Here is a 27,406-nt window from a genome sequence, read left to right on the forward strand (position 1 = left end):
GCATTTTATGCCGCTGTATATACATAAGGCAAGGACCATTATTTGTTTTGTGTGGTGGCGGATATATGTGGGCTGGCATGAGGAAATTCAATAACACATGGTCATCACAGGTGTTGAATTCATTCAAGATCCAAACCTCATTCATTTTTAGAAATGTTGTGAGCTAGGCGAGTGCGCTTATCAGTCACGATCCCCCTGCTGCGCTGAACATCCTTTCGGACAGGACACTCCACGAGGGGCAAGCCAAGAGTTCCATGGCAAATTGTGCCAGCTCTGGCCACATGTAAAGCCTGCACACCCAGTAGTCAAGGGGTTCCTCGCTTCTCAAAGCGTCCACATCAGCCGTTAACCCAATGTAGTCGGACATCTGTCGGTCTAGGCGTTCTCTGAGGCTGGATCCGGAGGGCGGCTGTCGATGGGTTGGCTGCAAGAATGAACTCATATCTGAAGTGACCAACACATCTTCAAACTGCGCTCTACTTGCAGGCGTGGTAGGATTGGTACCCGCACCTGTTTCGCTGTGGGTGGAAATTCCTCTGCCAGTGCCCGCAACAACAGAATGCAGCATCTCTAGCAGCAAGGCTTTGAAATGCTGCATTCTGCCAGCCCTCTGTGATGCCATTTTGTGTTTGTACCGGGGGTCTAAGTACATTGCCACCCAGAACAGGTCCTTGACCTTTATGCTTTTTATACGGGGGTCCCTCTTCAAACACTGGAGCATAAAGGCCCCCATTTGCACTAAATTGGAAGCGGTGGAGCGCCCTGGCAACTGCTCATCGCCCAGGAGAATGTCTTCCTCTGTCTCCTCCCCCCAACCACGGACAACATCTGGGATCCCAAAAAAGTTTAAAGCCTGCTCTTCTTGCTCCTCCTCCTCCTCCTCCCCCCAACCACCATCCTCCTCTGACTCCTCTTCAGACTCCTGCTGACTTGTCTCAGATGGAGTAGCCCCCCTGGGAATTCATTCAGCATTGCGACTTCCTCATCTTCCAGCTCCTGCTCTTCGACAGCTTGATCAATGACACAACGCAATGCACACTCCAGAAAGAAGACTTAAGGTACGATGTCACTGATGGTGCCCTGGCTGCGACTGACCAGTTTGGTGATCTCATCAAATGGCCACAGAAGTCTGCAGCCAATGGCGTGGTGAAAAGACACCAAGCTCCCCAGAACCTGTCCTGTTGCAGAGTTCGTACAGGTAGTCGTTAACGGTATGTTTCTGCTGGATTAGCCTATCAAGCATATACAAGGTGGAGTTCCAGCGCGTCGGGCTGTCACAAATCAGACGTCTGACTGGCAAGTGGTGTCGTCGCTGAACATCAGCAAGGCGAGCCATGGCCGTGTAAGATCTTCTAAAATGGCCAGAGATTTTCCTAGCCTGCAGCAAGTTGTCCTGGACCCCGGGGTATTTGCCAATGAATCGCTGCACGACTAAGTTCACGACATGTGCCATGAACGGCACATGTGTCATTTTGCCCTGTTTCAGCGCACTCAGCAGATTGGCACCGTTGTCGCACACCACTTTACCAACTGTCAAATTGAGTGGGGTTAGCCACTGATTGGCCTCTGACCACAGAGCTGAAAGCAGTGCAGGACCGGTGGGGCTCTTGGCTTCCAGGCACAACAGCCGCAGCACAGCATGGCAACGTCTCACCTGGCACGTCAAATAGGTTCTGGGGAGCTTGGGGGGTGCAGCGAAAGAGGCGGTAGCAGTGGAAAAGGAGGAGTCAGCCGAGGAGGAGACGGAGGATGGAGTAGGAGGAGGAGAAGAAGAAGCAGGCCTGCATGCAATCCGTGGTCGTAACACCAATCCACACGGGTGCCACTGGTTACATGCTTGACGGCCGTCAGAAGGTTAACCCAGTGGGCAGTAAAAGTTATGTACCTTCCCTGCCCGTGTTTGCTAGACATCCTACACAAGATAGAGAAATGTGCGGATGTAAATAGCTATATGAAATAAACATTAATATGGAAGGTGCACTACTGTGGATGCAAACAAATTCTCAATTTTAACACCAGTTTGAGGGTTTAGTCAGACTTGTTTGTTTGCATCCACAGTAGTGCACCTTCCTTATTAATGTTTATTTCATATAGCTATTTACATCCACACATTTCTCTATCTTGTGTAGGATGTCTTTTTGTGGTACTTGTGGTCCACTGCTGGCATCCTCCACCGTATGCATTTTTGCTGGGGATCGCCATTAGCAATGGGCCACAAGTACAGGATCTGCTCCCCTGGGTATAGATGCACAACTGCATATGGGGTTGAGCACTTCCTGCCTTTTGACACCACGCCATTTTTTGTAGTTTGTATATAGATATGTTTGGAGGTATATAAACTCCATATTTAAATGTGCCTGATTTTCATCCACAGGCAACATTTAGGTGCACCTGAGAGGCCTGGGACTTATCAGTCAGTCTTGGGTCGGACTCATAGCCTCCTCCCTCCTCCCATTGTAAGCATGGCTTCATGCTGCAGGTAACTGTGAGTTTGCTGTGAATCGGACCATATGCTCCTGTAATTCGCCCACTGGCTCCTGGTATTGCCCATACGGCACAGGTAGGTTAGCGTTAGGTCCCGAGCTACTTGAGATACCTTGGCGCGGTGCTCAGGCTCAGATATGTCCTTCAGTTTGAGGGTTTAGTCAGACTTGTTTGTTTGCATCCACAGTAGTGTACCTTCCTTATTAACGTTTATTTCATATAGCTATTTACATCCACACATTTCTCTATCTTGTGTGGGATGTCTTTTTGTGGTACTTGTGGTCCACTGCGGGCATCCTCCACTGTATGCATTTTTGCTGGGGATCGCCAGTAGCAATGGGCAACAAATGCAGGATCTGCTCCCCGGGTATACAGTACAGACCAAAAGTTTGGACACACCTTCTCATTCAAAGATTTTTCTTTATTTTCATGACTATGAAGGCATCAAAACTATGAATTAACACATGTGGAATTATATACATAACAAACAAGTGTGAAACAACTGAAAATAAGTCATATTCTAGGTTCTTCAAAGTAGCCACCTTTTGCTTTGATTACTGCTTTGCACACTCTTGGCATTCTCAGTGATGGGAGAGTGATAGGGTGCTGCGCCAGATGACCTGGCCTCCACAGTCACCGGACCTGAACCCAATCGAGATGGTTTGGGGTGAGCTGGACCGCAGAGTGAAGGCAAAAGGGCCAACAAGTGCTAAGCATCTCTGGGAACTCCTTCAAGACTGTTGGAAGACCATTTCAGGTGACTACCTCTTGAAGCTCATCAAGAGAATGCCAAGAGTGTGCAAAGCAGTAATCAAAGCAAAAGGTGGCTACTTTGAAGAACCTAGAATATGACATATTTTCAGTTGTTTCACACTTGTTTGTTATGTTTATAATTCCACATGTGTTAATTCATAGTTTTGATGCCTTCATAGTCATGAAAATAAAGAAAAATCTTTGAATGAGAAGGTGTGTCCAAACTTTTGGTCTGTACTGTATATCGCAGCCCTCAAGTAGTTTTTTTGGGGGCAACAGGCATATCACACCCGTTGCAATTAGTTACTCCAATAGCGTTTGTCCCTCTATATAGCTGTGGTATCGCAGCAGAACCACACACAACTACTGCACAATACAAATACACTATAATATAATTTCTATGTTAGAAAGTATAATATACGTATATCACACCCCTCTATATCACACCTATCGATAGCACACCTAGACAAGTCCTTAAAAGGACTTTTGTGGCCCTATTAGTTAGCATTTGGTGTCCTTAACTGTCCCTGCTCCAAAATGCAACCTCTCCCTACACTGGCAAAACATATAATGTAAATTGTCTGCCATATCGGGTTCTGTTATAGAGTTGGGGGTGTGTCCATGTGCTAAAATGTCTCAATTGGCTGTACTGTCCCACCTGATGGATGTGTCATGGGTCAAAGTTCGGCGCTATGCAAAAAAATATCCAATATAATAAATTCCCAGCTGCCTTACTTGTTTCAATGTTGTATCTTTATTTGTCAAACAACAAAAGGTCCTCAAACGGACGCGTTTCGGCACATATTGCCTTCCTCAGCCAGTATTTCGTTCTCTTTGACCATAAACATCAAATAGCTTTTGTTCATATTTCATAAGACCATGATTATGTGAAAACTTTGGTGTGGACTTCAATCTCTTTAGAGCCTTATTTACAGAATCTTATATAGCAGCTACTTCAACTTGATTGTTAAATCAATACACATGGTTAGAATAAGAAATCAATACCATAATTGCAGATGTAAATTGAATATTGTCCCATTCCATTCATAATCACATGTGCATGATAGGAAATATAGCTGGTTAATGTTCATGATTTATATTATATAAGTATCGTCTTTCACATTCCTTATAGATGGTAATATAGTTAGTAGTTTCATATATTGTTCTTTATCATGAAATAAAACGTTACCGCCTTATTACTCCGGAGTAAGTCTTTGTTGAAGCAATGTTACGCTCTGACTGCATCCTGACTCTCCGTGCTGAGACCAGTTCGGATAGCTTGTTCGGCTTCCCACGTTGCGTCTCACGTGGTTCGGGGGCTTGTTGAATCACTGATATTGCGCACTTTACCTTGTCCGCTTTAGGTCTTAGATAGCATTCGCAAATTATGCTTTTAGTTGCCAGTGTCCCATAGCAGTTGTGTCGGGGGTCTTGTTTGGATCACAGTAGTACCATATGCGTTTCGGAGCAACCTGCTCCTTCATACCAGTGTCTCCAGGAGAATGACTTGGCTTGAGAAAGGTTCCGTGAGGGGACCAAAAAGTCGCTGCTGTGACATGTGTGAATAAAGAAACATTTCACCGTTTACAGAAGGTGTGCCGTGGATTTATATATATATATATATATATATATATATATATACACTGCTTGTCCCCAAAAAAAGTCGCCACCCAAAAAAAAAAAGTCACACACTTTAATATTCAGTTGGACCGCCTTTAACTTTGATTACGGCACGCATTCTCTGTGGCATTGTTTCGATAAGCTTCTGCAATGTCACAAGATTTATTTCCATCCAGTGTTGCATAAATTTTTCACCAAGATCTTGTATTGATGATAGTAGAGTCTGACCGCTGCGTAAAGCCTTCTCCAGCACATCCCAAAGATTCTCAATGGGGTTAAGGTTTGGACTCTGTGGTGGCCAATCCATGTGTGAAAATGATGTCTCATGCTCCCTGAACCACTCTTTCACAATTTGAGCATGATGAATCCTGGCATTGCCATCTTGGAATATGCCCGTGCCATCAGGGAAGAAAAAATCCATTGATGGAATAACCTGGTCATTCAGTATGTTCAGGTAGTCAGCTGACCTCATTCTTGGAGCACATACTGTTGCTGAACCTAGACCTGACCAACTGCAGCAACCCCAGATCATAGCACTGCCCCCACAGGCTTGTACAGTAGGCACTGGGCATGATGGGTGCATCACGTCATCTGCCTCTCTTCTTACCTTGATGCGCCCATCACTCTGGAACAGGGTAAATCTGGACTCATCAGACCACATGACCTTCTTCCATTGTTCCAGAGTCCAATCTTTATGCTCCCTAGCAAATTGAAGCCTTTTTTTCTGGTTTGCCTCACTGATTAGTGGTTTTCTTACGGCTACACAGCTGTTCAGTCCCAAACCCTTGTGTTCCCTTCGCATTTTGCTTGTGGGAATGCTCTTACTTTCACTATTAAACATAGCCCTGAGTTCTACTGCTGTTTTTCTTCGATTTGATTTCACCAAACGTTTAAGTGATCGCCGATGGGTCCCCACTATCATTCCAGTTTTTAATAATGTGTTGGACAGTTCTTAACCCAATTTTAGTAGTTTCTGCAATCTCCTTAGATGTTTTCTCTGCTTGATGCATGCCAATGAATTGACCCTTCTCAAACAGACTAACATCTTTTCCACGACCACGAGATGTGTCTTTCGACATGGTTGTTTAAGAAATGAGAAGCAACTCATTGCACCAGTTGGGGTTAAACAATTTGTTGCCAGCTGAAAGATAATCGCCCATGCAGTAATTATCCAATAGGGGGCTCATAACTATTTGCTTCGTTAAATCCAGGTGGCGACTTTTTTTTTGGACAGGCAGTGTATATATATATATATATATATATATACATATATTAATATTCATAAAATGCATATTTGAACTGAATACACTTCTGTGCGATGCCACCAATTCTTGTTGTTTGTCTTTGCATTTTTTAATGGTGTTTTCATTTTCTTGTTGACAGGTTGTAATTACTGAGTCATTTTTTTTTTAAAATATTCACAAATATAATCAATGTCAATATTTATTGTAGCACCTTCCCTGATGCAGATGTGACTGTATAATTAAATATGTAAACTGTACCGAAAACTTACAGTCGGCTTTGTCAGAAATTTATTAAAAGCAAAATGCAGCTTTTTTTTGGTAAATAAATCTCTTTTTTTACGCAGCTGTAAAAACGTGAAAGGGAGATTAGCTTCAAATATCATTGTCCTCCTGAAGCCTAAAATTATCCTCATCATATAAGACTCACCCATTCAGTTTATTTATACTTGCTCACATAACATGATGGGGAATTTAGTCCAGTATGGTTGTCGAACAAATCATAGACTTAGGTATTCCAACAATGCAGACAGTGTCATGCATTAGTTTATGATAGGCTTAGGCTACTTTCACACTAGCGTTTATATTTTCCGGTATTGAGATCGGGTGGAGGATTTCAATACCGGAGAAAAACGCTTCAGTTTATTCCCCATTCATTGTCAATAGGGGCAAAACTTAACTGAACAGAACGGAATTCTCCAGAATGCATTCCGTTCCATTTGATTGCGTCCCCATAGCGGAGATCAAACCACAACAAGCTGTGGTTTTCTTTCCGTCATGGGATGCGGAGCAAAACGGATCCGTCCCCATTGACTTGCATTGTGGGTCATGCCGGATCTGTTCTGCTCCGCGTCCCATGACGGAAAGAAAACCGCAGCTTTCTTTCTCTGACACAATAGAAAACGGATCCGTTCCCCATTGACTTTCAATGGTGTTCATGATGGAAAATGAGAGATGCCCAACGCGTATCGCTGGCGCAGTCCGGCTTCCTCAAGGGTAATGAGCCGGATCTGTTCTGCTCCGCGTCCCATGACGGAAAGAAAACCGCAGCTTTCTTTCTCTGACACAATAGAAAACGGATCCGTTCCCCATTGACTTTCAATGGTGTTCATGATGGAAAATGAGAGATGCCCAACGCGTATCGCTGGCGCAGTCCGGCTTCCTCAAGGGTAATGAGCCCATTACCCTTGAGGAAGCCGGACTGCGCCGGCGATATGCGTTGGGCATCTCTAATTTTTTCAGATCCACTGCACCAGCTGCTCATACAGGTTTTGGCTCTTACTATTTGACCTCATTGTGGTCTGCTTTTATTTATTAGTGGCCATATCTCATTCAACATTGTCCATATGCAGTTTATAGGTTGATATTGTGTATAGCAGGTATATATTGTATGTCTTCATCTGTGGATTCTGTATGTGTCGGTTTTATCCTGTTACCGACACGTTGTTCATATTGTATAAAAATTTTTAATGTGTCTGTCTGTTGTAGTTGTCTAATAAACTTTATATAAACTTTTACCCATGGACATTGTTGGATGTGCATTCATAGGGTGGTTCTTTTGACTCTTCTCTGGGTCTATCTTGTTTTGTATTATTTTAAAACCACCCTCCTGCACTCCTTGGATTATTTGCATTTATTGGTGTGCCCCCTTCTTTCACACTTTAGACCTTACATAGTTGAACGTCCTGCTGGAGGAAGCAACAAGGTTATGTAGCGGCCTGCACCTTCACACAACTTTGGGGCTTCCTCCAGCAGCGTAGGCACAATTAAGACCGGCGTCTAAATTGCCAGTCTTAATAAATGGGCCCCATATATTTCATGTGCTCCAGTCCACACCTCACAATTTTGCTGGTTCAGAGTTTAAAGTTTGCATAATTCCCTGCGTGTTCAGTTTCAGCACACAGCATTTGCAAAATGAGAGGTGTCATTTTTTACCAGGTACTGAACTGCCATAGAATGTAGAAAAACTTTCTTCCTGCATTATAAGAGGTCAGTTTAGGTATCAGAGGGGGAGTAATGCAATCCTCACATGTGACTGTATTGCAATGTAACATGACTAGAACACTACAAATGACAGCAGATGCCATTTCATTACAGGACCATACACGTGTGTCCACCCTTACCTTTCATGACTCCAGGACTCCAACTGATCATGAAACAATTTCAATACATCATTGTTAGATTCTAATAATACAGGCAAAAATCACATCGCAACCACAGGGTGGACATCAACAGATATATATAGGATAAACATCTCTTGAAAGAGTATCACAAAATCATGTTTTTTATCTTTAGTTTTTTGATAAATGCTGGTGAGCTCACACCACACTTGAGATATAGTGAGCCAGGAGCAAATGTAAGGAAGGACACATATGTATTTTCTCTAGACCCATCACTTCTATGAGGCCAGAATTTGGGGTGACCATTCATTATGCAAGCCTTAAACCACCTTTCCAAAAGTAGCCTTTGCTTTTTTGCCTATTTCTCAATAACTTAAGTTCTGCAGCTCATTTCTAATAAACGAACTAGCACAGTCATCCAGGGCACTGCACCAGTAGTGACCCCATTGGAGTAGTGGGACAGGTTACACATGTGCCTGCGGAATCTTCGGTTTTGACTCCTTTGCGGGCGGACGCGGTTCCGGCATCCGTGCAGACACGATCGCTTATCCATGCTGGGCCATTTGAGCGTCCATGTGCACGCTTGAGAGGAGGTTCGCAAAGGGTTACGCGGCCGAATGTACGCCCATATTATTCGCTATGCCGGCCGCTGACGGCGAATATACCTGTACATAAACTCAAGTAGATTAGAGGGCAGGCATGGGTTATGTGATCAATGACCAGCCAAGGCCGCACAAGTGTCAGGAATTAGGATAATCATATGGCCTATAAGGAATAGACACTTGGCACTCTGTGATTGGCTAGCAGGTGTTTAAGAGGTGATCTCCCTGGCTGGTCAGTGCCCACTGTTGTTTTGTCAACCCGGGTGTATGTTGCTGTTCACATTCTTCCAGACTACCTGGGCATGACCTCTGACTTCCTCAATCCATCTCTAGAGACTGCCTGTGGGAAACTTCTAAGCAGAACAGTTTGTCTCGTGTTGGACCTCGGATCGGACCCTGGAAATGTCTCGTCCCTAGGTACTATGTTACACGGACTATTTCTGTGCATATGAACTTTGGGCTGGTCTGTCTGTTCCTTGTGACTTTTCCTGCACAAGTTATTATTTGGATAGATTACCTGCATATGATTTCTGGTCTGGACTGTACTGCAGTCATTTAATAAATCCACCATTGTTTAAGCTCTGTCTGGTTGTTTGGGGTTCTGCACCATTACACTAGCCTTGCAAAAAGCACTGAATAGCCTGGGGTAGCCTTAACTTCCTACCTACCAGAATATTTAAGGAAGACTGGTACCAGTCTCTGAGTTTTCTGGCTATTGTTCCAGATGGTGACCATAGAAAATTCTGACAGTTCCTTTTTCTCATATGCAAATGTTGGAAAGTATAAAAGTTCTAGGGTAAAGATGATCAAATTTCCCAAAACTCGGCCGGTTCACCGAATATTCCCCCAAAAAATTGGTTCGATGCGAATTTATTTGTGGTGAATTGCGTTAAAAAACTGCTATTTCCTGGCTGCAGAGAGCATTTATAGTGGTGTAGAACACTGTGCCTTGCAGTAACACGCATAGGGAGTTTTCTGTGGTAGTGAAAGAATACTGTGAGTCAGTATGACATGTAGATGAGAGGCATCGCTCTTAGAATCACTGCACACATCACTTATTTGGGCAGTCATGGGGCCAAAACTGACCAAATAACTCAAGTGTGAACTCAGCCTTACAGGTCAATGTTAGCACCAGGTATAAAGAACCGTGCAGAGGCCCAAGATCCTACTATAGCATAAAAGAGTCCACTCCTTTTACACCAATTCACTGATTTTACAAAGATTTCTACAGAACCTGTTCTATTAAACGCTTATACAAGTAGAGCCCTCCCAATAGAGCAGAGTCAGCAGTAAGTTTGTGTTGATGTCATTGATTATTTTGCCCTTCCTCTGATCCATCAGAATAATAACCCCCAAATAACGGATCTTGTCTGTGAAGCATCCACTTTCACTCGGTCAGTAATCCATCAGTATTGCTAAAGCCAAAAAAAAACAGGAGTGGATCCAAAACAGAGATGAATGGAATATTTGCATGTCTTCTGTGTTTTGTACTCACTCCTGCTTTTGGCTTCCAAATTATAAGCCAATTCTGATACAAAATATGGACCATGTCATGCAGGCCTTACAGCTGTTACATAGACAGGATCCGTTGTGCGTCTCAATTTTTCCTTCCTTCTGACAGATCAAAAGAAGGGTCAAATAAATGATGTCAGCCAGGACGAAAGTCAAAATAGGGGCCCAGTCAGAAGTGGGGAGGGTGGGAACAGCATGAGAAGTTCACAAAGTGGCCCTATGACAGAGGTGAGGTGGAAGCAGCATGAGGAGATCAGAGTGGCACAATGACAGTGTGAAGGTGGCAGCAGCATCAGGAGGCCACAGACTGGCAAGGTGACAGTGTGGAGGAGGCAGCAGCATCAGGAGACCAGAGTGGCAAGGTGACAGTGTGGTGGCAGCAGCATCAGGAGACCACAGAGTGACCTGGTGACAGAGTGGGTAGGTGGGTGGCGATACCAGCTGAAGATGGAGGGTGAAAGAAGGAGCACTTGGCATCAGATGTGTGACATCAGGTGGGTGGCAGCATCAGAATAGTAGCTGAGGCAGGTAGCCAGAAGAAACCAGTCTCTTTTGTCAAGGTTTGGTTGAGGCAGCATGGATTATCTAATCTGATAAATCAGGCATTGGTGGGTGAAAATCCTGGCTGATCCATCTTGACAAAGGTCAGTCTCACATTTTGGGTGGACAGGTGAGTTCTTCTTGGGGGTAACTATGGCCCGCGCTGCACTAAACACCTGCTCTGATGCCACACTACTGGCCGGCAGGACAACTTTTCCAGGGCAAACTCTGCTAGTTGCGGGCACAAATCTAGTTTGGCTGCCCAGTAGTCAAGCGGATCTTCAATGTGGGGTGGCAGGGTGCTGTCCAAGTATGCCACCACCTGCTGGTTCAGGTCCTGCTCCAGGTCTACCTGCTGCTGCTGCTGGTGGTGAGTAGTTTCTTCACTAGGCAGGTGAAAAAAGCTGCTCATCAGCGACTCTAGACTCAAGTTGCTGCTGATAGAGCTGGAACTGCTCCTACCCCCCACCCTGCCACAGCAGCCATGGCAGAGGAATGTGAGCGCGGAGGGTCCCCCCCCCCAGTCAGACCTGCGAGAGGATGGACGATGGCATAGATAGGGAGTGGCCAACTGACTACATAGGATGTCTCTATAGTAGTTCAGTTTGTCCTCCCTCTCAGCGGGTGTAAAAAAGGCCCCCATTTTGGACCGGTATCAAGGGTCCAACAAGGTGGACAGCCAGAAGTAATCCCTCTGCCGAATGGTGACAATTCGGCTATCACTATGCAAGCAAGTGAGCATGCATCGGGCCATATGTGCAAGTGACTCGGAGGGACTACCTGCCTCCATCTCCACTGCATACTGCCACAGTGTGTCTGGGTCCTCTGCCTAGTCTTCCTCATCGCCCTGCAGCTCCTCTGGCTGCTCTTGCTCCCCCTCTTCGTTCACCTGTGTAGAAAAACCACCTATTTTGCTAAACATTGCTTGTGCTCCAATGTCCTCCTCCTCCAGTTCAGCCCCCACATGACTCATGTGGCCGTGAGATCTAGGCGCCACGTCTCCAGTCTCCTGACCAGCCAGATTTACCAGCATCTGTTCCAGAACATGAAGCAGTGAAATGATGTTGCTTATCCCATTGTCCTGGTGACTGACAAATAATGTGGCCGCCTCAAAGGGCCTGAGCAAATGGCAGGTGTCACGCATGAGCTGCCACTGGCTGACATCGAAGTTGCACAGGGGAGTACGCCTGTCCACTTGGACCATGACACTGGGTGATGCAACGGTTGTTGCGGCAGGCTGGACCACCACATGTTAGCCACGGTTCTCCCAGGCCACTTTATGGTGATGGTGCATATGTTGATGCAGGGCCATGGTGCCAACATTGGCACTCTGGCCATGCTTCACCTTCTGCTCACAGGTTCTACAAATGGCCATGTTCACCTCCTCCGGCGGCTTACCAAAAAAACTGCCACACCGCCGAGTAGGTAATTTTACCCCCAATACTCTGCACTGACTAACTGCTACCACTGCTGCTTCAGTGAACCCCTGCATCACTACTTTCCGGGCTGGTAGACTCCTGCAAAGCAAGTGGTCTACCACGGGCACGTTTGGCTCCCGACCTCCAACTGCTGCCACCCTGCTGACTCCTGGCCACACTAGCGAATTTCTGGCTCTGCTGCTGCCTCACGGGCAAGCTTCCACCCTCTTCTCCCCATGATGTTGAAGCCCTTAATTCACCCGGCTCCCAAGTGTGATCAGCTATATCATCATCATCGAGTACTGTCTGCACGTCTCTGATGTCCTCATTAATGGACTCTGGGTCAGGAGCCTGACCTCTCGCAACACCAGCTCCCATGCCATTATCCTCATCACTACCTGCCCGCCTACCGGAGGAAGCAGCTGATGTCTCCTTCACATCTTGGCTGGCCAGTAGCTGCTGACTGTCCTCTAGTAGCTTGTCTCCACTTTATAGTGGAGCTGAGCCCACAGCATATAGTACTTGCCTGTCTAAGGGAACAGAAAAGGACAGAGACTGGTTGAGGACAAGTGAGGGCACAGGGCCATGCCACCTAAGGGTTGTGTCTGACAAACCCACCGACTCTTGGCTGGGGGTGTCTGATGTCACTTGAGAAGAAGTGGGTGACCGAGTTCAAGAACCTATGGGTTGCTGGTCAAGACACGAGATTTCACCGGGAGCTCAGGCCTCTCGCTGTGACTCCTGCTGCCACGCCCCCTAACTCTTCTGCGACCTGTGCCTGCACCAGAAACATTTAGTCCTCTGCCACTCCCCTGTGCAGGGCCTGGCACTTCTCTGTCTGCCATACTGTTAGATCAAATAAATAAATAAAAATGAAATTGAAACACCCCAAAAAAATCTGTAATTATCTCACTTAAGCCCTTTTTTCCCCACTAATACACGCCAAAGAAGGCTTTAGAACATATAACTGCACCGCTGAATGGCAAATAGGCCCTTACTTTTTTCCACATATACATGCCACAAAAGGCTTTAAAACATATAACTGCACTGCTGAAGGCAAATAATATATATTTTTTTGCCACTAATACACACCAAAAAGGGTTTTAGAACATATAACTGCACCACTGAACGGCAAACGATATATATTTTTGGGCCACTAATACACGCCAAAACGGCCTGTATATTTCTCACTTCACCACACAACGGCTAATAATCCCTTTTTTCCACTAATACACGCCAACAAATGCTTTAGAACATATAACTGCACCGCATAAGGGCAAATAAGACGTGGAACTATTTCCTTGTAATAAACCCTGTTAATGGCTGTATCAAACTGCACTTGCACCCCAATAACAAGAACGGTTTGCTGGAATTACAGAGCTGTATAATGGCAATTTGTTTCTATTACCCAGGCTGTAAACTCCCCTACTGAACCCTGTTCTACTTCAATACTGTGGAATGATTCCTCCCTATCTTTTCCCTAAACTTCTAAACAGCAAAATAAAAGTTTTAAAGTCTTCTCTACCACTGTCCCTAGCGCCTGCTGACGTCTCTCCCTGCTTTAAGTCCACTGGAAAATGGCTGAATCCAAGATGGCTGAGGCTATTTATAGAGTTGTGACATCACAGGGCTGGCTGGCTGATGATTGGCTGCATGCATGGCATTATGGGTGATCCCGTCATCCCAGAGTTCCTTGCAAAGAAAAAGGGGGTCAGTCAGCACATCCCAAAGCGCAGGGGCACGTTGCTATGGCTGAGAACAAGACTGTTAAACAAAACATGCAATGCAACAGCTCACTGCAAACCAAATAAAGTACAAAATTGCATCATAATTGCAAATGCTATACTAATAAGTTAGAGATGCTTGGCAAATCGTTTTGTACAAAATTATTTGAGCCCGTCTGCCGCACATCAAGGCGATCTCTAGTTAGACGGGTTCCTAACACTAAATTTTACCTGTTATGTGCCATGACAGCTATCATATAATTCAGAAAGTGCAGGTTCCACATGCATGCTGGATCCGCCTGAATTTCTGTCATTTTTGGTGCCAAAATGGCCTCCATTATATCCACGGAAAGCAGTTACCAGCATGCATGCCGAGCCCACTCCACACCACCCCTGGCGCCAAAAGGTCACCAAGGACTGCAATGAGAGTCCACACACTATCTCTCTCCTGGTGCCAGATGGCTTCAGTGAGTGAGGGGGAGCAGGCCAAGCTATATACTAACACTAATTAAAATCAGCCAATGGGGCAGACGAGCTGGTCAGGAGTGCACGACTAAGGAGGCAGCCACACCTCCAGCACAAGCTGCAAAGAAAAAGGGGGTCAGTCAACTTCGCTCATCTCTAGTCTAGGGGGTCACTCATGAAATCTTTGCACTGAGCCCACTAAACTTTTATAATATGCCCTACCCCAAGAAAACATGACAAATGCAATACCTATTGCATACTGCATTAGTAAAAACAAAAAAAAATGGATCTTCCATTTTAGACTGGCATCCAGGCAGCGTACAGAGACCCACATTACATCTGTCCCTTGCGGCAGGGCACACTCCCCATATGGATTGTTTTAATTCTATTGTCATGTTGGACTCATGTGACATTTCTAAACCTTGTGTCAGTGCTGCTCCTTAGTCATCTATCATCTTTATATTCTTCAAGTAAAATGTCTCTTCAGGGCAAAGGGGTTAAGCACATGTGATTCTAAACATTAAGTAGTTTTCAAGGAAATAAAAGGACACTGCCCTGTCGTACATCACTTGTAAACTCGCATAAAAAACATTATGGTAACTCCAGGGCTGAGGAAAACATTTCTTCTGCTTGTACCGTATTTACAGGTATTGGTTTGAAGTAAGGATGAGTGAATTTTTGTAAAAATGTAATTTGCGTCTGAATTGATTCTTAAGCAATCAAAGTTGCTTGAATTACTGACAAATGGTGAATAACACCCTCTAGCCTACAAGCAGATGTTTTTTTAGAAAAAGATATTATCTCTTTTTGTTAATTTTTCCTTATTTGGGATAGATGCTGTTTAAACACATATGGTGTTACGGGATTGAAAAAACAAAACCAAAAAACCTGTGGATTATTGGGCCACTAATTGTCCAAAAATTATGCCTTGAAGGGGTCAGAATGCCTGGCCATTGAGTGGCAGATGTTGTATACACACATGGTGTTAAGGGAAAAAACAGTGCCTTGTTGGAACCAATGGTCCAAAAATTAGGCCTCAGCGGGGGCAGATCCCTGATCCTGTTCATACACACACATGTTAATGTCAGAAGAAAGAGTTGCTCATTCTGCACAATAGTGATAGACAAACATCGGCTGGGACGTTTCACGAACAAACGTTTGCGATCAAATGTTCGCGAATCGCGCATTCGCGGCGGGCCCTATTCACTTTAATGGCAGGAGAACCTGAAAAACCTTCAGGACATATTTGCAGCCACCAAATACTTACTAGAAGTGCACAAATAGTCCCACAACATGGGCAGTGACATATCAGAGGGGGATCAATGGCAAAAATTCCAACAAAAAATATGTATTTTAATCAGGGGCCATTTTTATGCATCTTAAAGGGAACTCTCAAAAATGTGCCCTGTTGGAGCCTAGAAAAATTATATTTTAAGCCATGGCAGTACGGGCCCCAAAAATTAGGTATTTACCTGACAGAATAGAACAAGTGATTATGTGGCTGGAGTTATATTAGACGGTCAGTGGATTACAATTTTACTGTAGGCCAGTACAGGCCCCAAAAATTAGGCATTCACCGGACATAAAAGAACAAGTGATTATGTGGCTGGAGGTGTATTAGGTGGTCAGTAGATAACAATTTTACTGTAGGCCAGTGGAGTACAGGCCCCAAAAATTATGCATTCACTGGACAGAAAAAAACAAGTGATTATGTGGCTGGAGGTATATTAACCACCTCCGGACCGCCTAACGCAGGATCGCGTTCCGGAGGTGGCAGCCCTGCGCAGAGTCACGCATATATGCGTCATCTCGCGATGGGCGAGATTTCCTGTGAACGCGCGCACACAGGCGCGCGCGCTCACAGGAACGGAAGGTAAGAGAGTTGATCTCCAGCCTGCCAGCGGCGATCGTTCGCTGGCAGGCTGGAGATGTGTTTTTTTTAACCCCTAACAGGTATATTAGACGCTGTTTTGATAACAGCGTCTAATATACCTGCTACCTGGTCCTCTGGTGGTCCCCTTTGTTTGGATCGACCACCAGAGGACACAGGTAGCTCAGTAAAGTCCCACCAAGCACCACTACACTACACTACACCCCCCCCCCGTCACTTATTAACCCCTTATTAGCCCCTGATCACCCCTGATCACCCCATATAGACTCCCTGATCACCCCCCTGTCATTGATCACCCCCCTGTCATTGATTACCCCCCTGTAAAGCTCCATTCAGATGTCCGCATGATTTTTACGGATCCACTGATAGATGGATCGGATCCGCAAAACGCATCCGGACGTCTGAATGAAGCCTTACAGGGGCGTGATCAATGACTGTGGTTATCACCCCATATAGACTCCCTGATCACCCCCCCTGTCATTGATTACACCCCTGTCATTGATCAACCCCCTGTAAAGCTCCATTCAGATGTCCGCATGATTTTTACGGATGCACTGATAGATGGATCCGATCCGCAAAACGCATCCGGACGTCTGAATGAAGCCTTACAGGGGCGTGATCAATGACTGTGGTGATCACCCCATATAGACTCCCTGATCACCCCCCTGTAAAGCTCCATTCAGATGTCCGCATGATTTTTACGGATGCACTGATAGATGGATCCGATCCGCAAAACGCATCCGGACGTCTGAATGAAGCCTTACAGGGGAGTGATCAATGACTGTGGTGATCACCCCATATAGACTCCCTGATCACCCCCCTGTCATTGATTACCCCCCTGTAAAGCTCCATTCAGATGTCCGCATGATTTTTACGGATGCACTGATAGATGGATCGGATCCGCAAAACGCATCCGGACGTCTGAATGAAGCCTTACAGGGGCGTGATCAATGACTGTGGTGATCACCCCATATAGACTCCCTGATCACCCCCCTGTCATTGATCAACCCCCCTGTCATTGATCACCCCCCCTGTCATTGATCACCCCCCTGTCATTGATCACCCCCCTGTCATTGATCACCCCTCTGTAAGGCTCCATTCAGATATTTTTTTGGCCCAAGTTAGCAGAATTTATTTTTTTTTTCTTACAAAGTCTCATATTCCACTAACTTGTGTCAAAAAATAAAATCTCACATGAACTCACCATACCCCTCACGGAATCCAAATGCGTAAAATTTTTTAGACATTTATATTCCAGACTTCTTCTCACGCTTTAGGGCCCCTAGAATGCCAGGGCAGTATAAATACCCCACATGTGACCCCATTTCGGAAAGAAGACACCCCCAGGTATTCCGTGAGGGGCATATTGAGTCCATGAAAGATTGAAATTTTTGTCCCAAGTTAGCGGAACGGGAGACTTTGTGAGAAAAAAATTAAAAATATCAATTTCCGCTAACTTGTGCCAAAAAAAAAAAATTTCTATGAACTCGCCATGCCCCTCATTGAATACCTTGGGGTGTCTTCTTTCCAAAATGGGGTCACATGTGGGGTATTTATACTGCTCTGGCATTCTAGGGGCCCCAAAGCGTGAGAAGAAGTCTGGTATCCAAATGTCTAAAAATGCCCTCCTAAAAGGAATTTGGGCACCTTTGCGCATCTAGGCTGCAAAAAAGTGTCACACATCTGGTATCGCCGTACTCAGGAGAAGTTGGGGAATGTGTTTTGGGGTGTCATTTTACATATACCCATGCTGGGTGAGAGAAATATCTTGGTCAAATGCCAACTTTGTATAAAAAAATGGGAAAAGTTGTCTTTTGCCAAGATATTTCTCTCACCCAGCATGGGTATATGTAAAATGACACCCCAAAACACATTCCCCAACTTCTCCTGAATACGGCGATACCACATGTGTGACACTTTTTTGCAGCCTAGGTGGGCAAAGGGGCCCATATTCCAAAGAGCACCTTTAGGATTTCACAGGTCATTTACCTACTTACCACACATTAGGGCCCCTGGAAAATGCCAGGGCAGTATAACTACCCCACAAGTGACCCCATTTTGGAAAGAAGACACCCCAAGGTATTCCGTGAGGGGCATGGCGAGTTCCTAGAATTTTTTATTTTTTGTCACAAGTTAGTGGAAAATGATGATTTTTTTTTTTTTTTTTTTCATACAAAGTCTCATATTCCACTAACTTGTGACAAAAAATAAAAAGTTCCATGAACTCACTATGCCCATCAGCGAATACCTTGGGGTCTCTTCTTTCCAAAATGGGGTCACTTGTGGGGTAGTTATACTGCCCTGGCATTCTAGGGGCCCAAATGTGTGGTAAGGAGTTTGAAATCAAATTCTGTAAAAAATGACCTGTGAAATCCGAAAGGTGCTCTTTTGAATATGGGCCCCTTTGCCCACCTAGGCTGCAAAAAAGTGTCACACATCTGGTATCTCCGTAATCGGGAGAAGTTGGGGAATGTGTTTTGGGGTGTCATTTTACATATACCCATGCTGGGTGAGAGAAATATCTTGGCAAAAGACAACTTTTCCCATTTTTTTATACAAAGTTGGCATTTGACCAAGATATTTATCTCACCCAGCATGGGTATATGTAAAAAGACACCCCAAAACACATTCCTCAACTTCTCCTGAATACAGAGATACCAGATGTGTGACACTTTTTTGCAGCCTAGGTGGGCAAAGGGGCCCACATTCCAAAGAGCACCTTTCGGATTTCACAGGTCATTTACCTACTTACCACACATTTGGGCCCCTAGAATGCCAGGGCAGTATAACTACCCCACAAGTGACCCCATTTTGGAAAGAAGAGACCCCAAGGTATTCGCTGATGGGCATAGTGAGTTCATGGAAGTTTTTATTTTTTGTCACAAGTTTGTGGAATATGAGACTTTGTATGAAAAAAAAAAATAAAAAAAAAAATCATCATTTTCCACTAACTTGTGACAAAAAATAAAAAATTCTAGGAACTCGCCATGCCCCTCACGGAATACCTTGGGGTGTCTTCTTTCCAAAATGGGGTCACTTGTGGGGTAGTTATACTGCCCTGGTATTCTAGGGGCCCAAATGTGTGGTAAGGAGTTTGAAATCAAATTCAGGAAAAAATGAGGAGTGAAATCCGAAAGGTGCTCTTTGGAATATGGGCCCCTTTGCCCACCTAGGCTGCAAAAAAGTGTCACACATCTGGTATCCCCGTACTCAGGAGAAGTTGAGGAATGTGTTTTGGGGTGTCTTTTTACATATACCCATGCTGGGTGAGATAAATATCTTGGTCAAATGACAACTTTGTATAAAAAAATGGGAAAAGTTGTCTTTTGCCAAGATATTTCTCTCACCCAGCATGGGTATATATAAAATGACACCCCAAAACACATTCCCCACCTTCTCCTGAGTACGGAGATACCAGATGTGTGACACTTTTTTGCAGCCTAGGTGGGCAAAGGGGCCCATATTCCAAAGAGCACCTTTCGGATTTCACTGGTCATTTTTTACAGAATTTGATTTCAAACTCCTTACCACACATTTGGGCCCCTAGAATGCCAGGGCAGTATAACTTCCCCACAAGTGACCCCATTTTGGAAAGAAGAGACCCCAAGGTATTCGCTGATGGGCATAGTGAGTTCATAGAACTTTTTATTTTTTGTCACAAGTTAGTGGAATATGAGACTTTGTAAGAAAAAAAAAAAAAAAAAAAAAAATCATAATTTTCCGCTAACTTGTGACAAAAAATAAAAAGTTCTATGAACTCACTATGCCCATCAGTGAATACCTTAGTGTGTGTACTTTCAGAAATGGGGTCATTTGTGGGGTGTTTGTACTGTCTGGGCATTATAGAACCTCAGGAAACATGACAGGTGCTCAGAAAGTCAGAGCTGCTTCAAAAAGCGGAAATTCACATTTTTGTACCATAGTTTGTAAACGCTATAACTTTTACCCAAACCATTTTTTTTTTACCCAAACATTTTTTTTTTATCAAAGACATGTAGAACTATAAATTTAGAGCAAAATTTCTATATGGATGTCGTTTTTTTTGCAAAATTTTACAACTGAAAGTGAAAAATGTCATTTTTTTGCAAAAAAATCGTTAAATTTCGATTAATAACAAAAAAAGTAAAAATGTCAGCAGCAATGAAATACCACCAAATGAAAGCTCTATTAGTGAGAAGAAAAGGAGGTAAAATTCATTTGGGTGGTAAGTTGCATGACCGAGCAATAAATGGTGAAAGTAGTGTAGGTCAGAAGTGTAAAAAGTGGCCTGGTCTTTCAGGGTGTTTAAGCACTGGGGGCTGAGGTGGTTAAACGGTCAGTGGATAACAAATTTACTGTAGGCCAGTGGGGTACAGGCCCCAAAAATTATGCATTTACCTGACAGAAAAGAACAATTGATTATGTGGCTGGAGGTATATTAAACGGTCAGTGGATAACAATTTTACTGTAGGCCAGTGGGGTACAGGCCCCAAAAATTATGCATTCACTGGACAGAAAAGAACAAGTGATTATGTGGCTGGAGGTATATTAGACGGTCAGTGGATAACAATTTTACTGCAGGCCAGTGGAGTACAGGCCCCAAACATTAGGCATTCACAGGACAGAAAGGAACAAGTGATTATGTGGCTGGAGCTACGTATATTAGGCAGTCAGTGGATAACAATTTTACTGCAGGCCAGTGGAGTACAGGCCTAAAAAATTAGGCATTCACCTGACATTAACCTTTTATGCCGCTGTATATACATAAGACAAGGACCACTTTTTGTTCTGGTTGGTGGCTGATATGTGTGGGCTGGCATAGGAAAATTCAATTACATGTGGTCATCACAGGTGTTGAATTTCTCCGAGATCCATGCCTCATTCATTTTTAGAAATGTGAGGTAGTCCACACTGTCATGAGCTAGGCAAGTGCGCTTATTGGTCACGATCCCCCCTGCTCTGCTGAACGTCCTTTCAGAAAGGACACTAGACGAGGGGCAAGCCAAGAGTTCCATGGTAAATTGTGCCAGCTCTGGCCACAGGTCAAGCCTGCACACCCAGTAGTCAAGGGGTTCCTTGTCCGACACTTGTCGGTCTAGGCATTCTGTGAGACTGGATCCAGAGGGCGGCTGTCGATGGGTTGGCTGCAAGAATGATCTCATATCCGAAGTGACCAACACATCTTCAAACTGCACTCTTCTTGCAGGCGCGGTAGGATTGGTACCCGCACCTTTTTCGCTGTGGGTGGAAATACCTCTGCCAGCGCCCGCTACAGCAGAATGCAGCATCTCTTGCAGCAAGACCTGCAAATGCTGCATTCTGACAGCCCTCTGTGATGCTGGTAACATGTCTGCCATTTTGTGTTTGTACCGGGGGTCTAAGTACGTTGCCACCCAGTACAGGTCCTTGACCTTTATGCTTTTTATACGGGGGTCCCTCTTCAAACACTGGAGCATGAAGGCCCCCATTTGCACTAAATTGGAAGCGGTGCAGCGGCCTGGCTCCTGCTCATCGCCCAAGAGAATGTCATCCTCGGTCTCCTCCCCCCAGCCACAGACAACACCAGGGATCACAGTAAAGTCCCCCTCAAAGCCTCCTCTACTTGCTCCTCCTCCTCCCCCCAGCCACCATCCTCCTCTGACTCCTCTTCAGACTCCTGCTGACTTGTCTCAGATGGAGTAGCCCCCCTGGGAATTCATTCAGCATTGCGACTTCCTCATCTTCCAGCTCCTGCTCCTCGACTGCTTGATCAATGACACGACGCAATGCACGCTCCAGAAACAAGGCGTAAGGTACGATGTCACTGATGGTGCCCTGGCTGTGACTGACTATTTTGGTGATCTTATCAAATGGCCACAGAAGTCTGCATGAGTCGCGCATGAGCAGCCACTGGCACAGTGAAAATAAATCAAGCTCTTTAGACCCTGTCCTGCTGCAGAGTTCCTACAGGTAGTCATTATTGCCACATTGCTGCTGGACCAGCCTATCAAGCATATACAAGGTGGAGTTCCAGCGCGTCAGGCTGTCACAAATCAAAACGTCTGACGGGCAGGTGGTGTTGACGCTCAACGTCAGCAAGGAGAGCCATGGCCGTGTAAGATCTTCTAAAATGGCCAGAGATTTTCCTGGCCAGCTGCAAGACTTTCTGGACCACGGGGTATTTTGCAACGAATCGCTGCACGATTAAGTTCATGACGTGTGCCATGCACGGCACCGCACTCTGCAGATTGGCACCGTTGTCACACACCACTTTACCAACTGTCAAATTGAGCGGGGTTAGCCACTGATCGGCCTGTGACCGCAGTGCTGAAAGCAGTGCAGGACCAGTGTGGATCTTGGCTTCCAGGCACAACAGTTACAGCACAGCCTGGCAACGTCTCACCTGGCACGTCAAATAGGTTCTGGGGAGCTTGGGGGGTGCAGCGGAAGAGGCGGTAGCAGTGGAAAAGGAGGATTCAGCCAAGGAGGAGACGGAGGATGGAGTAGGAGGAGTAGCAGAAGAAAAGGAAGGCCTGCATGTAATTCGTGGCTGTAACAACAAATCCACATGGGTGCCACGGGTTACATGCTTGATGGCCGTCAGAAAGTTCACCCAGTGGGCAGTAAAAGTTATGTACCTTCCCCGCCCGTGTTTGCTAGAGCACGTGTCTGTGGTAAGATGTATCTTGGCACAGACACTATGTGCCAGAGATATATTAACTTGCTGCTGAATGTGGCTAAATAGTTCAGGGATGCCCTTCTGGGAGAAATATTTCCTCCCGGGGGACCTTCCATTGCGGTGTGCCAATGGCCCCAAATTTTCTAAAGGCCTCCGAGTGCATCAGTTTGTATGGCAGTAGTTGGTGGGCTAGCAGTTCCGACAAGCCAGCGGTCAGCCATTGGACAAGAGCGTTATCCGGCGTCATCAACTTTTTATGCTCGAACATTTGGGCCACAGAAGCCTGCCTTGTGCCAGATGAATGCGACAATGGCACGGTGGAAGGTGGAGTGGAGGACAAATGGGAGGAGAGAGAAGATGGAGAAGAGGCAGGACATGAATCACCGGGAGTGTGGCATAATGGGTTCTGACGGCGTTGCTCCCACTGGGCACCGTAATGGGACGCTAGGTGCCTTCTTAAGGTGGTCGTCACTAGGTGAGTGCTGGGCTTACAGCGACTTATGTGTTGACAGCACAGGCTGCAGATGGAAACACTATTGTCAGCAGTTAACAATTTAAAAAAAAGCACACACTGCGTCCTGTGAGCGCAAGATGTGACCTGCATGGTGGATGGCTCGCTCCAGATACAATTGCAGTCTGCTTTTTGCCTCCTGTGCACTGCTAGTTCTGCCTGCTTCACCTCCCTATCTGCTGCTCCGTCTCTCCCTCTGAACTCCCCTCCTCTTCCTCTATTATGGTCACCCACGTGACGTCCATCGACACGTCATCATCGTCATCTTCACCACCACTGACGTTAGAGATCTCGGAGTAGCCACCAACAGCGGGGACCACCCTCCTTGGGCTGATCTGGGTACTGTCATCAGACTGCTGGGTGGCGGCCGTTGCTACCTCCTCTTCCTCATCCGATGCAAAGAATGTCTGCGCATCGGTAAGATCTTGGAATGGATGGGAAAATAATTCCTCTGACTCGAGTGGAGGGGCTATGGTGATAGTGATGTATTTGGGGCTGCACACAGCAGAGAGTGAGGAGGGTGCAGATACAGTGGATGAGGAGGGTGCAGAAGCAGAAGGCTGAGTAAGCCACTAAACCAACTCTGGTGCGTCCTTTGACGTAATCGCATGCACCTTCTCCAACTTCCCTATTAGGCTCCAGCTTGATGCACCTGCCCGACCCCTACCATATTTGCAGAATGGCCTGCCTCTTCCTCTGCCTGCCATTTTTAAAATGACCCTGTGCCAAAGTCCCTAGAGAAGAGCAGTATTTGTGGAAGCAGGTATATCGCTGGCCTCAATCAGTATTTGGTGGAAGCCAGTATATCGCACCCTCAATCAGTATTTTGTGGAAACAGGTATATAGAACACCTGAATCAATATTTGGTGGAAGCAGGTATATCGCACCCCTCAATCACAATGTTGTGAAAGCAGGTATATAGAACACCTGAATCAATATTTGGTGGAAGCAGGTATATCGCACCCCTCAATCACAATGTTGTGAAAGCAGGTATATCAAATCCCTTAATCAGTATTTTGTGGAAGCAGGTATATCGCACCCCTCAATCAGTATTTTGTGAAAAACAGGTATATAGAACACCTGAATCAATATATGGTGGAAGCAGGTATATCACACCCCTCAATCTCTATTTTGTGGAAGCAGGTATATCAAACCCCTTAATCAGTAGTTTGATAAAGCAGGTATATCGCATCCCTCAATCTGTATTTTGTGGAAGCAGGCATATAGAACCCCTTAATAAGAATTTTGTAGAAGCAGGTATATCACACCCCTCAATCAGTATTTTGTGGAAGCATGTATATCGCAGGCCTCAAACAGTATTTGGTGAAAGCTGGTATATCGCACCCCTCAATCAGTATTTTGTGGAAGCAGGTATATCGCAGGCCTCAATCAGTATTTGCTTTTATTTGCTTATATTTCAGGTTCCACTCTTCGGAGGTTTGGATGCTGTCTGATCTGTAGACATCTCTCCATAATGCAGCAGGAAATTGCATTTTTGAAATCTGAGATTTGTAAATTAACCGTTAAACAATCTCAGGCTGAGAACGTTGCAATGCCACTGCCACAGAGGCCCCCTAGAAATTAAAGATGGGTTACTGCAGGTTCTGGTAGACTGAGAGTTGTTGATAGAAGACATGTCCCACAGTCTGTGGCTCTCCATAATTCATTTGCAGCACTTTCAGAGTGCAAGAGCAACATAGAGGATGGCTAAAGCACAGTGGGTGAGAAACAATCATCTCCCATGCCTAAAGTATGCAAGACTGCAGCCAAAGACAAAAAGGAGAAGGTGAGGACTGATAGTAAGCAGCTGTTGGTGGGCGATTCCATCATAAGAGGTGTGAAGTTTGACGAAAAAGGTGTTGTGAGATGTCTCCTTGGTGCTACCGCTAGCAGGGATAGACTACGGATCCTTAATATTGTTAGGCAAGCAAAGCAGGAAAGGGAAATGGATGTTATTTTCCATCTTGGGACAAATGATCTGGCTTGCAATGAGGTTTCAAAGGTGCTTTTCACACACTTGGAAATGATATACGGGAGGTTGCATCAACTGTTTCATTCTCTGCAGTTTTGCCTGTGCATAACCTTCAGCATGACAGGAAGATGCGCATTAAGGAATTCAATGTATGGCTTGGTGAATGGTGTCTGAACCAAGGGTTTGGCTTTGTGTCTCATGTTAGCTCTCGTTGGAATGGAAAAGAACTGTACAAGAAAGATGGTTTTCATCTTTCTCTCAAGGGAACGAATGTCCTCAGTGAACAGTTCCAAGTATTTGCTAAGGAGCATTTAAACTAGGAAAGGGGGGCAAAAGAGTGATAATCCAGCAGTCCGACTGCCCCCCGGAACAATGCCAGAAGATGCCAGTAACACAAAGGTTAAGAAATGACAAGCTCAGATTCTTGTCTACAAATGCTCGCAGTTTAGGGAATAAGATCGATGAACTTGAGGCTATAATGATATCTGAGAATATAGATTTAGTGGCTGTTACTGAAACGTGGTTCAATGGGAGTAATGACTCGGATATAACAATACCAGGGTTCTCCCTATATAGGAAAGACAGAGAAGGCAAGAAGGGGGAGGGGTGGCCCTGTATGTGAAAGATAGCATGAAATCTAATTTGATACAAGTTAGCGAGACCAATTTAGAGTCAGTTTGGGTTTCCTTGCAGCTTGATAATCATAAGGTAACTTGTGTAGGTGTGATATATAGACCACTTAGCCAAGTCAAAGAATTAGATGATCTACTAGTTGAGGAAATAGCTAAAGTGACATTGAAGGGGGAAGTTATCATTATGGGAGACTTTAATCTTCCTGATGTAAACTGGAAAAACAAAATAGCTAGTTCTGCCAGGAGTACAGATATTCTAAATTCCCTACTGGGATTTTGTCTACAGCAAGTAGTTGAGGAGCCAACCCGGAAGGAGGCCATTTTAGATTTAGTATTCGCAAATGGGAATTTGGTATCTGATATTACTGTAGGGGAAAGCTAGGGATCTAGTGATCACCAGTCAGTGTGGTTTACTAAAAGTACAGTGACTGAGTGACACCACACAAAAACAAAAGTTTTAGATTTTAGAAAAACGGACTTTTCTAAAATTAGTGGTATACGAGTCCCTATCAGATTGGAACAGTTTCAATGGAGTCCAGGAGAAATGGGACTACTTAAAAGTGGCACTATTGAAGGCAACAGAAAATTGCATTAGGCTTGTCAGTAAAAGCAGAAAAAGGAAGAGACCACTGTGGCACTCAGCAGAAGTGGCCAAAATCATTAACCCCTTAAGGACTCAGCCTTATTTCACCTTAAGGACTTGCAAATCTGACCAGTGTAACTTTAAGTGCTGATAACTTTAAAACGCTTTTACTTACCCAGGCCGTTCTGAGATTGTTTTTTTGTCACATATTGTACTTCATGACACTGCTAAAATTGGGCCAAAAAAGTTAATTTTTTTTTGCATAAAAAAATACCAAATTTACCAAAAATTGGTGAAAATTAGCAAATTTCCAAGTTTCAATTTCTCTACTTCTATAATACATAGTAATACCTCCAAAAATAGTTATTACTTTACATTCCCCATATGTCTACTTCATGTTTCGATCATTTTGGGATTGATATTTTATTTTTTGGGTATGTTACAAGGCTTAGAAGTTTAGAAGCAAATCTTGAAATCTTTCTGAAATGTTCAAAAACCCATTTTTTAGGGACCAGTTCAGGTCTGAAGTCATTTTGCGAGGCTTACATAATAGAAACCACCCAAAAATGACCCCATTCTATAAACTACACCCCTCAAGGTATTCAAAACTGATTTTACAAACTTTGTTAACCCTTTAGGTGTTCCACAAGAATTAATGGAATTTAGAGATACAATTTCAAAATTTCACTTTTTTGGCAGAT

General features: G+C 44.8%; 1 protein-coding gene across 1 annotated transcript in view; it reads right to left on the reverse strand.

Annotated features, from left to right (window-relative positions):
- LOC120990704 overlaps positions 1-27,406 on the reverse strand; it is an 82,972-nt gene that overhangs the window by 17,163 nt on the left and 38,403 nt on the right. The window lies entirely within an intron of this gene.

This window comes from Bufo bufo, chromosome 2 (genome assembly GCF_905171765.1).
Source record: "Bufo bufo chromosome 2, aBufBuf1.1, whole genome shotgun sequence".
Taxonomy (NCBI): domain Eukaryota; kingdom Metazoa; phylum Chordata; class Amphibia; order Anura; family Bufonidae; genus Bufo; species Bufo bufo.